Here is a 14,144-nt window from a genome sequence, read left to right on the forward strand (position 1 = left end):
TACCGAAAAAGGTTTTTATGAAGGCGCTACACACAATTGTTATCAAATTCTCATCCTCCAAAGTAACTATTAATAAATTTTACATACGACCCGTTTGTAAGCGACTAGTTTTCGCTCAAGAAGCATATGTTTCTAAACTATTTACGGCGTTAAAATTACTAACTTTCTAGTCTTGTGACCATGTTCAGCAATAAACTAAAACAATAAGCGTACTAGTCGTGTTGCGATACAAAAAGTGTCGCCAGTACAGTCATCTGCGTGAAATTAAAAACAAAATATTCGAGTAGCTAAATTAGAATCTATCTGCATCTGTCTTTAAGTAATAAAATTAAAAGGCATTGTTTGAATATTAACTTCTGAGACTGACTGTACTTCGTACACCCGCGCCGTGAACACGTGACGCACAAATGGCAATACAAACGATGGCTTTAATTATGGAGCGGCGACCACTAAGCCGTGACGAATTGTTTGATATTGTCGTGTTACTGTGAATAACAACGCTTGAATAAATACCAAATCAATATCTTCGACTAGAAATTACATTTATAGAATGAATATTTTTATTACATTGTTGATCTCGTCTTGCGTTCCATTTTACGTTCAATTTCAAAAATTAAAATCAAAAATTTAAAATTAAATAATTATCATCATTTAGAATTTCATTTTAATATATTTTAGTAGAAAAAATATGAAATAAATATGTATTTATGCAAATTAATTTCAATCGGCTTGAGAACCAGATTATATAATAGTCTAACTTTTGACAATTACATATATTCTCAGTCATTAATTATGTAAATCATCGTAGCTGAACTAACAAGCGATTATTAGTTAAGACTGTCACGTTTTCCATTCGACGCCTGATTCACCGATAATGTTGACTCAAGCACATTCTCTGCGAGACCTGACTCATCTCAATCGTTATGTTGAAGGCTTTGTTAACGGATACAAACTAAGATCACGGTTTCATTTACGTTTGCCACAGACATCGGTGTATAATTATATAAAACTAAAAAATATACATTCAAGTTGACACTTACTGGCTGGTATAAATTGCAATTTTACAGGATTCAGTTAAAAGAAAGAGTTTGGCGGTGAAGGAGGCTTTACTTGGTGGTAGGGCTTTGTGCAAGCCCGTCTGGATGGGTACCACCCACTCATCAGATATTCTGCCGCCAAGCAGCAATACTAGGTATTGTTTTGTTCCGGTTTGAAGGGTGAATGGAGGAATGAGCCAGTGTAACTACAAGCACAAAGGACATAACATCATAGGTAGTTCCCAAGAATGGTGGCGCATTGGCGAAGTAAGGGATGATTAATATTTCTAACAGCGCCAATGTCTATGGGCGGTGGTGACCACTTAACAACAGGCTCATTTGCCGATCGGCCTACTTATTACATAATTAAAAGGAAAACTTCGTGACGAAACCTGTTTGTGTCTGATCAATATCTGACACATGTGTATAATGTACATATATAAGAATAAAGGCAATTTAGAGCGATATAGAACCTTCACTTGTTCTCTACAGAAAAACCTTTACTAATTAATTTTAAATATAGATTTTGACCTAGAGTTACACCTAAAACATAAACACGATTCTCTACGCAACATAGTCACAAAAACAAAGTCTTTTGCCACCAAACTCGTATTGACAACACAATGGTTGTCAATATTCTGTTGTAAATCAACTTTAAACTTTTCAATGTGAGATTAATAACAGGAAACGTTATTAATGAAATGATAGTTTTATGAAGGTTTCGTAAAAGGATGACAGTTACGACCTTAACACACCAAGGTGAGGTAAAATATCGGTAAAAACTGTTACCAAGTTCACAACAACATAACAAAGGTCAAGAAGGTTACAATTAAATTAAAATTATATAATAAATGTAAAATTAAAACTATTTTATCAGATGGAAAACGTACTTTCCAATTGTTTACACAACGAATGACTCAGTATATTAAAAAAAAAAACTATTACAAATACGTATATATTACATAAAGCAACAATTGATTTGAAAAATAAATTAAGGAAATATTTTTCATTCATTTTAGACCAATCCTTCAAAATAATGTCAACGATATCTATTAGTCATTTAAATAACGACCGATTTTAGAAGTATTTTAAATACCATGCGACGTGCTATTCTGTAAGAACTCATTCCGTATCTCACTCGTGACATGTGTAAAACCGACTTATACGCTATTATAGAGCATGCATCCTTTAAATACTGTAATTATTATAATCACCGTTAGATATCACTTTCTGACATTTCACGGTCGTGTTCTGCGGTAAGATTCGAGTTCTATAACAATATAGAATATATCTACAGGCATTTATTGTCATTTAAAGTCATATTCGACGATATACAAGTACAAGCTAAATGTAAATGATTTAGAACTAAATGTAATTCAGTCATTGATCATTTTCATTATTTAGCCAAATAATCGTAATAAGTAATCGACTTATTTCATCTAAGTTAAAAGGTACTTTCTAGAATTTGTTAATGCATTTTAAGAATAAAAATTAAGTTGTTACTTCAATTACTGAAATCCCGACATCAGTCGTTACAACAGTAAATAACGAACGATATACTTTTGACGACTGAAACGTTTTAATAAACGATTTAATTAAATTGAACAGATTACAAAAGATTGAAAAGGTAATGAATTTAAGTTTATGACAGTATAAAACACAGGCATCGTAACTATATAATATTAAAATTGATACGGGTAAAATGGAGTGGCTGAAGTATAAAAAATGTCCGTCTGGTCTTGCAGTGAATACTTTACGATGTCATTCAATATACAGTAAAATTATTGAACGAAAAATACCTTGAAGCGTCCTTGAATTATACAATCAATATACGTTTATATTATTTTTTAATACATCTTGAAACTTAACTAGTAATTTTATCAAATCGTATTGAAAATATCATTTCTAAAAGTACTGACCGTCCAACAAAATTATTCACCGTACTTCAATTAAACACCTATTGAATGTCAGGGTAAAGGTTGGGAAAGGGTCCTTAACCTTACCGAAAAGATATTCCTATTTTATTATTTTTTTCCTATTTTTCCTCATTTTATTGAAAATCAAAGTTTAATTTTATTTTTCCATTAGAATTGAATATTCCGTGGAATTACTCACAGTATTTAAAATGTCTTGTTCAACAAGACAATCGTAGATAATGCCGAAATATCGAGCTCCACCAAATAAAAATAAAAAACATGGTAAATATCCCGTTTTAAATACTGTTAGTAATAAAAATAACCATGTTAATTCCGTGGAATGTTTTTCTTTTCCCCGTTTACTATAAAGTCCCAATTGTTTTTGATAAACCAAGATAATATGATTGTGTAAAGTTGTTTATATATATATAAAGCCCAGATATATGTAGGCACTCATATTACACTGCCCCACTACGCGACACTAACTTTTCAGGTGCTTAATATTTATTTCGTACTCCGCGCAGAAAATCGGCGCACCTGTTGAACAAAATTCTGGAGCAACATAATATCCTGAATTGAATATTATTACAAACTTCAAACTATGTTCTTAAGGAGTAAGAACTCCTCAGTATGTTGGGCATTTACTGGCATGTTACATTAAGGGTAATTACCTGCTAACTCGTGTGTAACGAACCCGTTTCGGGAAAGCTAATCAAATAGCAGAATTTCTAAAATTGGGAAACGTTATGGTATATTCCATTTAAATTGGTTAGTATTTGATCGGTGAATTATTTTGGAATTCGCAACACTGAATATATACCTCCTATTTAATATCGAAAATAAACTTCAGTAATTGCTTTCTTTTGTTTACTTTGTGTATTTTTTTATTGTTGAATGATTAATGCTTTCAATTGTATTCATTTGAAATTGAAATAACTCTATTTGCTCCACACTGCTTACAGACTTACATTGACCCCTACAGTTCAACGTTGATTTTCAGTGACCGTCTTAGAGGGTACGCAGTATACGAATAACAGTGACACCTACAAATAAATTAATATAAAATTTAAATAATACCCAATAAATAAATCAAAGTGTAATCTATTATAAGCACAAAAATGACATATTTATATAACGATCTAAGATATTGTATGATATACCATTTTGAAAGGGACATGAAATAGATATGCGTGGTAATGCTCTCGGCCAGCTGTTCTTGCTACAACCATTTACCGTCAAACAACAATACAAGTATATTTTTTTTGGACGTTGTTTAATCAGTAACAAGCGACATGAACCTTAGTTCGGAGAATTGTCAATTTAAGGTATATCAAATATTTTATAATTTTTCCAATGAGTGAGAAAGGGACATAAAATATAAAAAAATGTGACAAATATAATAAAACCGACTACCGTAGGCGTTTCCTTTATTAAAGACAATGCTTAACCACTTAACATACGTCGCGTTAAACAAGTTAATTGCTGGTGCATCGCTCCCGACGTCTGATCGTAGGATACGAGTATGATTCAGACAATTTGAATTGTCACTGACGCCCACACGCAGTGAGCATGGAAATGACCAATAATTTAGAACCATATTTATTTTTAAATTTGCTTTGCCTCGCTTCCTTTAATATTTTGACAGTCTTGATGCATATTTGAGTTATTGGGATAAAAATACGTATGATATATGCGATACACTTATTTAATGCAGTTATATAAGCACAGTGTAATTGTATTTGAGCATATCGTGAAGGTCATTTATTATAAAAGCATTTACCTGTTTCTCTATAAATATAAGAATCAAATTTACATTAGAATATTATTTTAATATACGAAAATAGTATGTATGATTCTAAGATTATAAAAAAAAATGTATTGAGTTTGTTTCTTCCGTATTCAAAGAGAAGTATACTAATCCGAATTATTTATGTATAATACTTTCATATCATAGATTATAGTTTTAAGGGAGATATATTATGTATATTAATTTATTTATATATATTGAATATTGTTTTAGGTTTAGACTATTATGTTAACAAAGTTATGCTTAAGATCTGTAAAAATTATCTGTCACAGTAAACATTTTATGCGTTAATATCATAAGGGATCAAAGAGTTTATTCTGTCCTTTGGCTGGAAGCAACTCAAGAGGGTAAGAAGTGTCTTCTCTCCCTTGAAAATAGTTGTGCGAGGTTGTTATGTCAAAATATTCTTGTAGCCCATCTAATAAGTGGAGAAGATAGTCATCGTAGGGCTTTGAATCCGACTTATCTCGGGCGCTTTTTCTCTCCCAGGGAGCTAGTATTATAGTATTATTTATAAATAATTAATTTTGATGTTACGCATGTGACGTCGGGACGAATAGTATTATTTTTCTGTCAAATCATTAACTTTGTAAACGTTTCAAATAAATATTGGAATTTCACATTGCAAGTTGAATCCTATGATAAATAATACAGTCAAAGACCTATTCCTTTTCATTGAATATCTTTAGCAAGGAATCCGTCATTAAATAAGAAATAATTTTATTTTCTTAGCAGGTTGTGTTGTCTTTGTATCAAGTAACGCAGCGTCAAGTACAAAGGTTGCTTCAACATAACATTGTAATCACTCCACTTCCTCTGCTTACATGTTTCTGGAAATAAATATGATCTTTAAATAGTTTTCTTGTACGCTACAGGAGTGCATGAATTTATTCCAATATAAATGATATAAATATTCCTTTCATACATCTTTGTAGTTGCATTTAAAAAAGAAAACCAATATGTTGTTCGTATTTTATAAAAGAAAAGTGATGTGACGTCAACGTATGAACAATTTGAAAAATGTTGTTCTTTTCATGAAAGGTTTTCATTAAATTAAAAAGTTGGCATTTTAGTTTTTGTTGAAAAAATAATTGTAAACACAAATAACTGGTCATTCAATAATTAGTTTAATAGTTCACTAATGACTTGCTGGTTTGGTACCTAAGTCTCCCAAATATTGCACTTATAAAACACAAAACCGAAGCGCCGATTATTAAATGGTTTACATGTATGGTATTACAAAAGCAATTTGATATTTAGGTTCTTGTTTTCAGTGATTACATTAATATTTACATTAACAGCCTGTAAATTACCCACTGCTGGGCTAAGGCCTCTGAGAATTTCGTTGAAATTAAACACATGAAGGTTTCCTTAAGATGTTTTCCTTCACCGCCGAGCATGAGATGTAATTATAAACACAAATTAAGCCCATGATAATTCAGTGGTACTTGCCTGGGTTTGAACCCGCAATCATCGGTTAAGATGCACGCGTTCTAATCACTGGGCCATATCGGCGGATCTTTTCAGTAACATATCAGATAACAGTCTATAAAATATTGACTTACTTTTAGTCTAGCACTAGTTTTTAAAAAAAAAAAAAATTGTTAGTTTTTTATCTGTAATCTATTATTACATTTAAATGTTAATGTACAAATATATTTAAATACGTTTTTTAATCATACTTATTCGTTCTTGTCCTAAATTCGACGGGTTTGGAAATGAGAACAATGTCAAATCCCTGGTGACAACAATTCTCATCACATGCAGTGCTGAGAACGCGATGCCACGATTTCCGATTTAGGTCGCTTATTTAAAGAAAATTTGTACTCAAACGGATAAACTAAATGTTTGAAAACTAAAAAAAACTACGATGTAATTTCGAATTCATCATCCAGACTTTACCACTCCCCAAAGTTCAGCGCTGGACCTTACAAGATTCAGCCCACAGCTATTGTGATATCGTCTATCTATCACCTTGCTTGACCTTGAGTTGCTGGACCGAATTTGATGTATATTTTTGTGTGTTATTATCACAGTCATTAGTTTAAATTAGATTCGGTGCGATCGGGCTCTAGAATATTTTTTTAACATAAGAATTAAAAATAAATATGTATTTTACTTTTTTTACCCTTACGAAGTCAGAACGGAGATTTAGTAAAATATACATTATGAATGCTTCCATTATATTTTGAAATTTGGTGTGAAAACTATTGTCACAAACATCACAGCCATTTTAAGAACATAAATTGGTAAAGTATTTTTTTAATAATTGTTAAAACTGTTTCGAACATTGCGTTATTGATAACCTTAATTCTCGAAACATAATTATATTGAATTTAACAGTAACATTCTATGTCTATCTATGAATTTAAATAATCAAAATAAATTTCCTTGGTGGTTTTATGCAAACCTGTCAAATTAGGTACCACCTAATAATCAGATATTCTACCGCCAAACAGTGCTACTCTGTATTGTTGTGTTCCGGTTTGAAGGGTGAGTGAGCTAGTGAAACTATAGGCACATAGGTTATCCTGTACGCACCGAAACCCCCTGGACGACGCATATGCCATTAGCGAGGTCTACCGTAACATCTACTCTGCAAGCCCCATCGTCCACTCTCTCAAAATGGAGAGATTCACTGACGCCACCATATCATCCGACCAAATCAAAACCCTATATCTGGCCCATATGCAGGAGGAAAAGAAACTCCTGATGGACCAGGGATACGGAAAAGGTGAAAAGTCAAGCGTCATGACCATCCACGAATCTCAGGGACAGACCTATGGCTCGAAGTCTAGCGAAGATTTGCTAATGTTTAGTAAAAATATAAAATAACGCCACAATTTATAAAAATAAAATGTAAAAAAATGCGTGGATGTTGTATATTAAATAAAAAAAAAAAAAACTATAGGCACAGGGAACATAACATCTTAATTAACTTTAACAGCGGGGCACCCAGTAATACGGGTTTGCACCTAGTACAGGGGCCCTTGCAACTTGTTTGTAATGTAATCCTTAAGTCAATAAAGTTTATTTTTATTTTATTTATTTTATTTTAATTCCCAACGTTGGCGGCCCATTGGTGATGTGAGGAATGGTTAATATTGATGATTGAAGATGGTAGTGACCACTTACCATCGGGGCTCATAAGCCCGTCCACCTACTTCTATCATAAAAAAACTCTCTTTAATATTTGAATTATTAAATCCTACAGTTTTTTCTGCCAAATTAGTCGATGTTTATGGCCTTGCTGTCATCTTTGATATTGTTCACAACCTTCCCCAATTAAAAGGACATCTAACGTAATTATTTGTTTAATCCAATTTTTTTTCTTACAATACCAGGTTATTAGACCAGTATATTTTGAATACATAACAGACTAAATGGGTCTCCAATGTTGTTAAATATTATAAGAACATAGGCAATTTAAGAAATATTAACCATCTCTTATATTAGAGTCAATACGCCACCAACATCGAAAATATGACGCTTGCGTTGCTGTTCTTGCTGTTAATTGTTAGAATATTTAATTGACAAAAAAAGCTTTCAGTTACACGAGGCAAGAAAAAACTTTTCCACTTAAATGGCTAAATATAAGTTCTGGCACATAGGTTTTCATTATCTCAAGTGGACCCGAATCTCCTAACGACTCTCGCGTGACCCTCAGTGCCTCTGAATGAACGAATCAGATTTATTTTCTGTCTTGTATAATCAAGTAATTAATCCTTAAGACAGATCTACGCTTTCTAATGATAAAAACACCAATATCTTTGATTGATAACCTTTTTTGTGAATGCTTCCAATGTCTTGGTATATCGACGGCTCAAACGAATCTGAAGTACAAAGAAAAAGTATATTAAAACGTCCTAATTTCACGTATATGAAACAATAGTTAATAGTAATAAATCTTGTGATATTTGACCTAAAAAAATATGTCGAAAATCTAAAAATGAATTCCTTTTATCCATCCTTGGTAATCTTATCCGAGTACAACGTCCCACATTTAAACTGGATCCAGAGTATTGTATTTTGTATTGTTTTTCGAAAACAATAAATACCTTTTGTGTAACGTACCTTACTCGTACAATACAAAATACTTAAAACATGAATAATTTTATTTGCTTTGAAAGTTTACGGACTTCCGTATCACATAAATATTTTCATTATAAAGCCGTTATATTAATAGTAAACACAATGGGATTATTCCCTAAATTTTATTACTCGTGTAAATAATAGATAAACACTGCAATTTAAAAGAGTTTCTAGTAAAAAGTTTTCATTTGTAGATTTTTCCAAAACATTAAATATTTCTTAACCGACTCAAGCTTGAGCAACAAGTAGCGTTAAGTGCCTTTAATTGTTCTTTAAACAACTGTGGGATCGCTCCAATTACTTTTTTTCATTTTTAGCTTAAACTGTGCCGTATTTTTATCATTTAACGTTTGACGTTAGATTGTTTCTTGTTCACTCGTGTGGAAATAGTCTGTTCTGCTCCAAGTGGCATCACAAATCTCCATGAAGATCAATAGAAAATAATTTACATCGTTATATTTGTTTCTTTTACGCAGAAAAGTCGACTGAAATTAGTTTAGGAAATGGTCACCACTACTAATGTGCAATGATGACCATCCATAAAGTACATATTCTCAATATTAAATGAGTCATACCTCCTGATACATCAAATATGGTACCTAGATAGATCTTCATAGGACTTTTTGAAAGTCACCTTGGAATTTATTATTATTATAAATATGGAATATTGTATTATGACAAACACCTACCTACACATACACCTAAATAAGTCTTTAGAATATGTGTGCTCAATTATTTGAATACTTAAATCACATTATAGTCAAATGAATTTGGAGTTTCCGCCCACATTTGAGGAAAATACAGGATCAAATGTTACACTTGTCCTTTTCTGTTCTGCTATTTGCGTTTTGAAAAAATGATGGCTGATTTAGTAGACGTGAAGCGAAACAAAGAAACATAAAACTTACTTTAGCCTTTATAAATATAAGTAAACTGTGATTTCTTGTTAACTTGGACGAAGTAGGTTTGAAAGTTTTAAATAAATAGAAGTAAAAATGTATCCCTCACCTTTACACTTGTCGTTTAGCGTTATGGATGATTAGTTAGGTAAAGTTCGAGATATGACGTTCAGTACATTGAGTTGTGTTATGTTGTGTTGTGTGTCAGTGTTGCGTACTATCTTTAAAATGTCGCCATAATAATTAATGTAATCATATTTTTGTTAGGCCTTAATCCTTAATACCAACAATTGAAAAAAATATTGATATAAAATTTACCATAAAAAGGAAAAGAATGAATAGCATAAAGTACGCATGTCAGTTAGTTCGTGCAAATAAATGCCACAACAACCACATTACTGTATCTGTAGACAAATAAATACGAGTGCTTGTACTTTTTCTTGGGGCTATTCTTTATCTATCTACACTTCTACAGTCAAGTTTGTGTGTCTTGAAGTAGATTTTTGGCATCCAGTCTATTTCCATTAGAAAAATCTAACAATTTCGATATATTATTTAAAATATATTGTAAAGCACTTGATCTGAATGCTGCAAAATGCTGCGCACTCTTTGCATATTTTCCAAGGGACGGTAGTGTAAACACTGCTATCTTCCAGATTCCGGACTGCTACTCAGAATTTCTGAACCGATAATTAGTTTTATAATATAAATGGATATATAATCTATGAACTACATTTTTTTAATATCGACCAAGATAAGACATAAATCTAACCAAACATAGAACATGCTTAAGCGTCGTTTAAATTCTGTCTTGAGGTCATCTGATATACATACTGTCATATAGCGTTGAAATTAGTCTGGCTAGACTGGCGACCTAAACGAAACATTATGTTATTTAATAATATCATAGTAACAAAATTGTTGTATTTAAATAAACATTTTATACTTTGCTTATTTATAAATTGTATATAAATAAATTAACGCCTTCTCTTATATACTCAAATAGATTTTAAGATAAAATATTGTACTTATATTATTTATAATAAATTAAGATTTAAAAATATTTTAAATTTGGAACACAATTCGTAAATAAGAAGCGCAGAAATTAAAACAAAATATTAAATGGAAATTCCGGCTTTTGTCAGGCCAATCATATTTTACTTTTTCGATATTTAATATAAAACATTTTTAATGTAGGCATTCGTACTGTGGTTTCCGGCTTCAATAATTATGTTCACAGCATTCCGATATTGCTATGGAGAATAAAGTAATAATAAATAATTTAGATATATATTTCGGAGTACAAAATTCATTTGTTAAAGGGGATCAAAGTCTCATGTGAACCCTGACAATCCATATTACGAAACAGGTCTGTAAACTCATTCATTCTAAATAGGTCACACAAGGACCAGTATATGTAGGGTTCCGTAGTTAAAACAACTGTTGTAACAATTTACAACTTCGTCATGTTCATCTGTTACCATCCACGTTATGTCCCGATTGAAGTTGGATACAAGTTGATTGATGCTTGAACTTCTATATTTGTTTTTATTAAATTGCCCAACAATTCAAATGTACTATAAGAGAACGTGAGAAATGTTGACGTCTAAATTCAGAGGGAAATTATGTATTATGATTTCTTTTTATTTTTTCCTTATTTACAGACGTGCTATCCGTATCGGTGTTATATCACATTATTAAAAAAAGTAAAGTAAAGTTAGACATTTTATGCGTGTATATTTATTTAAAAATAAACGATGATTAACGTTTATAAAATTTATATTTTTCCTAAAGCAATACGACCTTTCTTGTCTTCTAAAACTAAAGTAAACTAAATATGTAAAATGTTAATTTAGATACATACCTATTGAGCATTTCAGATAAGCATTTTCGCAATACTCCGAATTAAGGCGTACATAAGCAATCCCCTGTCAATCAGATGTCCCTGAACTCCTCATGAAAAGCTGAATCGATTTTGAATATTTTTATGTGTATATAGATCAGAACCGGTGGAGATGCGACCGGGTCACAGGGTCTTTTTCAAAAAATAAAATTCTTATTTCAACTAGATTTTTTGCAACAATTCTTCAAGTCGGGAGAACTAGATTTTTTTTCCACTAATTTTAAAATGGGTCAAAGATTTATTTCTGTCTATCTAAATCAAACGCACCCATTACTTTAATCTGGACTACACAATAGATGGTCTAGCGTTAGATCATGTAGCTGTTTGTCAACCTACAGATTGTCTATTGTATAATCTGTGAGTTTCAATTTAGATAATTGAACCTTATTATACTGTGGTCATTGACACGGAAGGATTGTATAGGTTCAGTGAGGCAAAGCAAGGAGTGGCATGATACGGGAGCTAACGGATTGAATGGTAATGATTGTAAAACCATTCTAATATACCTTGTATTCGAGCACATTCGTAATAAGAAATTGATTGATTTTTTATAATTGAACATTATTTATCAAAGATTCCCAGTTACACAATTTCTATAATCTTAATTTGTGATTATTATTCATTCCGTGCTCGGCGATCATGAAAAATGTCGTGAGTTAACTTGCACGGGTCGGATGAAAATTTGCCATATGTTTATCCACTAGAGTCTCGTGGTGGAATAAGTATAATCTAAACCTTCTCCTCAAATAGAAAGGATCCTACCGAATCTTTAGTATATTTGCAGGCTGTTATATATATATAAATATTGCAATTATTATTAGCCAATCAATAATCATACTACAATTAATAATTATAAATGTTCTCATTCTCATTCTACACCCTAAAAAAATGGAAGAGAAAACTAATTTCCTAATGAAAATTGCCGAAAAATATTTTCTGATTAATAACATCATAATTGTAATAATAATCAAAAATAATAGCAACGATTCAGTCTTAACGACATTAAATTAAGGTAAATGTGCTTATAATTTTATCCGGTTATAATAATTTCAATGTTATAGCACTTTCGCGATCAAAGTCATTAATTTATGTTATAATTAACTTAATTTCTTATTCATAAAAATGCAAATTCGTGATTCACGATTGTTTATAACGCTTCATGTAATTTCTATGTATGATTTATGGTGACGAAATATACTTTATTCAAGTAGATTCTCACGTATTAATTTTATACTATGTAAAATATACACTAATAAGTTTCTAATTCATGGCCATAGTCACATAATTACTTTAATTACGTAACTATGGCAACGGGAGAATAAGCTGGAAGGATTTGACAGGATGGTTGGGTTTTTGTTGACAATAAAATATAAGAATATAATCGACTTTTAATTGAAGAAAAATACTTAGATCCTTTTACGAGCAATGATAAATTTAAAGTTGCCACTGATTTGGAATTCAAATTTAACTGAGAAGTACCTACAAGAAGTTTACTTATTACTCTTTTCCACCAATTTATTTATATTGATAAATTAACTAAACACAATTATTATGTACCTACCAACAACAAAGAAATAAGAGTCACATATTGGTTATTAAAAGTCCATTCACCTATGGCAAAGTTTTCGTATCCTGGCATCGTACATTACACATTATAAGGTTATGCAGTAGTCTATTCCTTATTCGAGCATCCTGTCAAATTTTGAGTCATCGTCTTAGCGTATAGAAAGGATATTTGGCATCAAACTAATTGTCACGCCTGTTGTCGAGAACAAGGCGCAACTAAACTGATAAAAAGCAAAATGGCCAGTTATAATAGTATCTAAGTGGCAATAATCTTCCTACTGAATATACTATTTTTCCACGACGTTTGAAACTAAAAAAATAACATTTATTTAACAATGACTATGTTGAATAATAATCATTTGAATATATTATTTGATATGTTTTAATAATAAAAATACAATCTTTTTTCACTGATTGTTTCGGCACAATGATTTTTTTTCGACATTGGCTATATTTGCCAGGTTTAGCGATTATTCGAATTCGGTAAAATATTCGATGGAAGTGTCGAAAATTATTAAATTAAATCTTTTTCCTTCTGTCTATCTACTTTAATTAGTTTAGGATTATAGGATAATAAAATGAACATAAGTAAAAAATAAAACCCAAAAAAGTATTCTATAACGTTACAGATAAAAAATAACTCAATTTGAATAGTGAATTGCGTTCGATTTTTAAAAATATTTAATTCGTAGAAATAAAATAATTATCATGCATGCATATCGAAACGAGTAAAAACAAGTTATAGATAAGACCTCTAGAATTCAGTTGAATTTACTCTTGATCCTAATTGTGGAGGTTACAATAAATTGTCCTGGTAACCCCAGATGATGTAACCGACAGATGTAAAGTTGTATTAAAGTAATGAGCTAGATATTAAACTATTCAAACTTTAAATTGAATCTATCGTGGCTGGATTTTATTATG

The 14,144-nt window shown here is 31.1% G+C and overlaps 1 protein-coding gene across 2 annotated transcripts in view; it reads left to right on the forward strand.

Annotated features, from left to right (window-relative positions):
- Positions 1–14,144, forward strand: part of LOC125068714 (G-protein coupled receptor moody-like) — a 54,864-nt gene that overhangs the window by 19,067 nt on the left and 21,653 nt on the right. The gene's annotated exons all lie outside the window — the stretch shown is intronic.

This window comes from Vanessa atalanta, chromosome 14 (assembly GCF_905147765.1).
Source record: "Vanessa atalanta chromosome 14, ilVanAtal1.2, whole genome shotgun sequence".
Classification (NCBI taxonomy): domain Eukaryota; kingdom Metazoa; phylum Arthropoda; class Insecta; order Lepidoptera; family Nymphalidae; genus Vanessa; species Vanessa atalanta.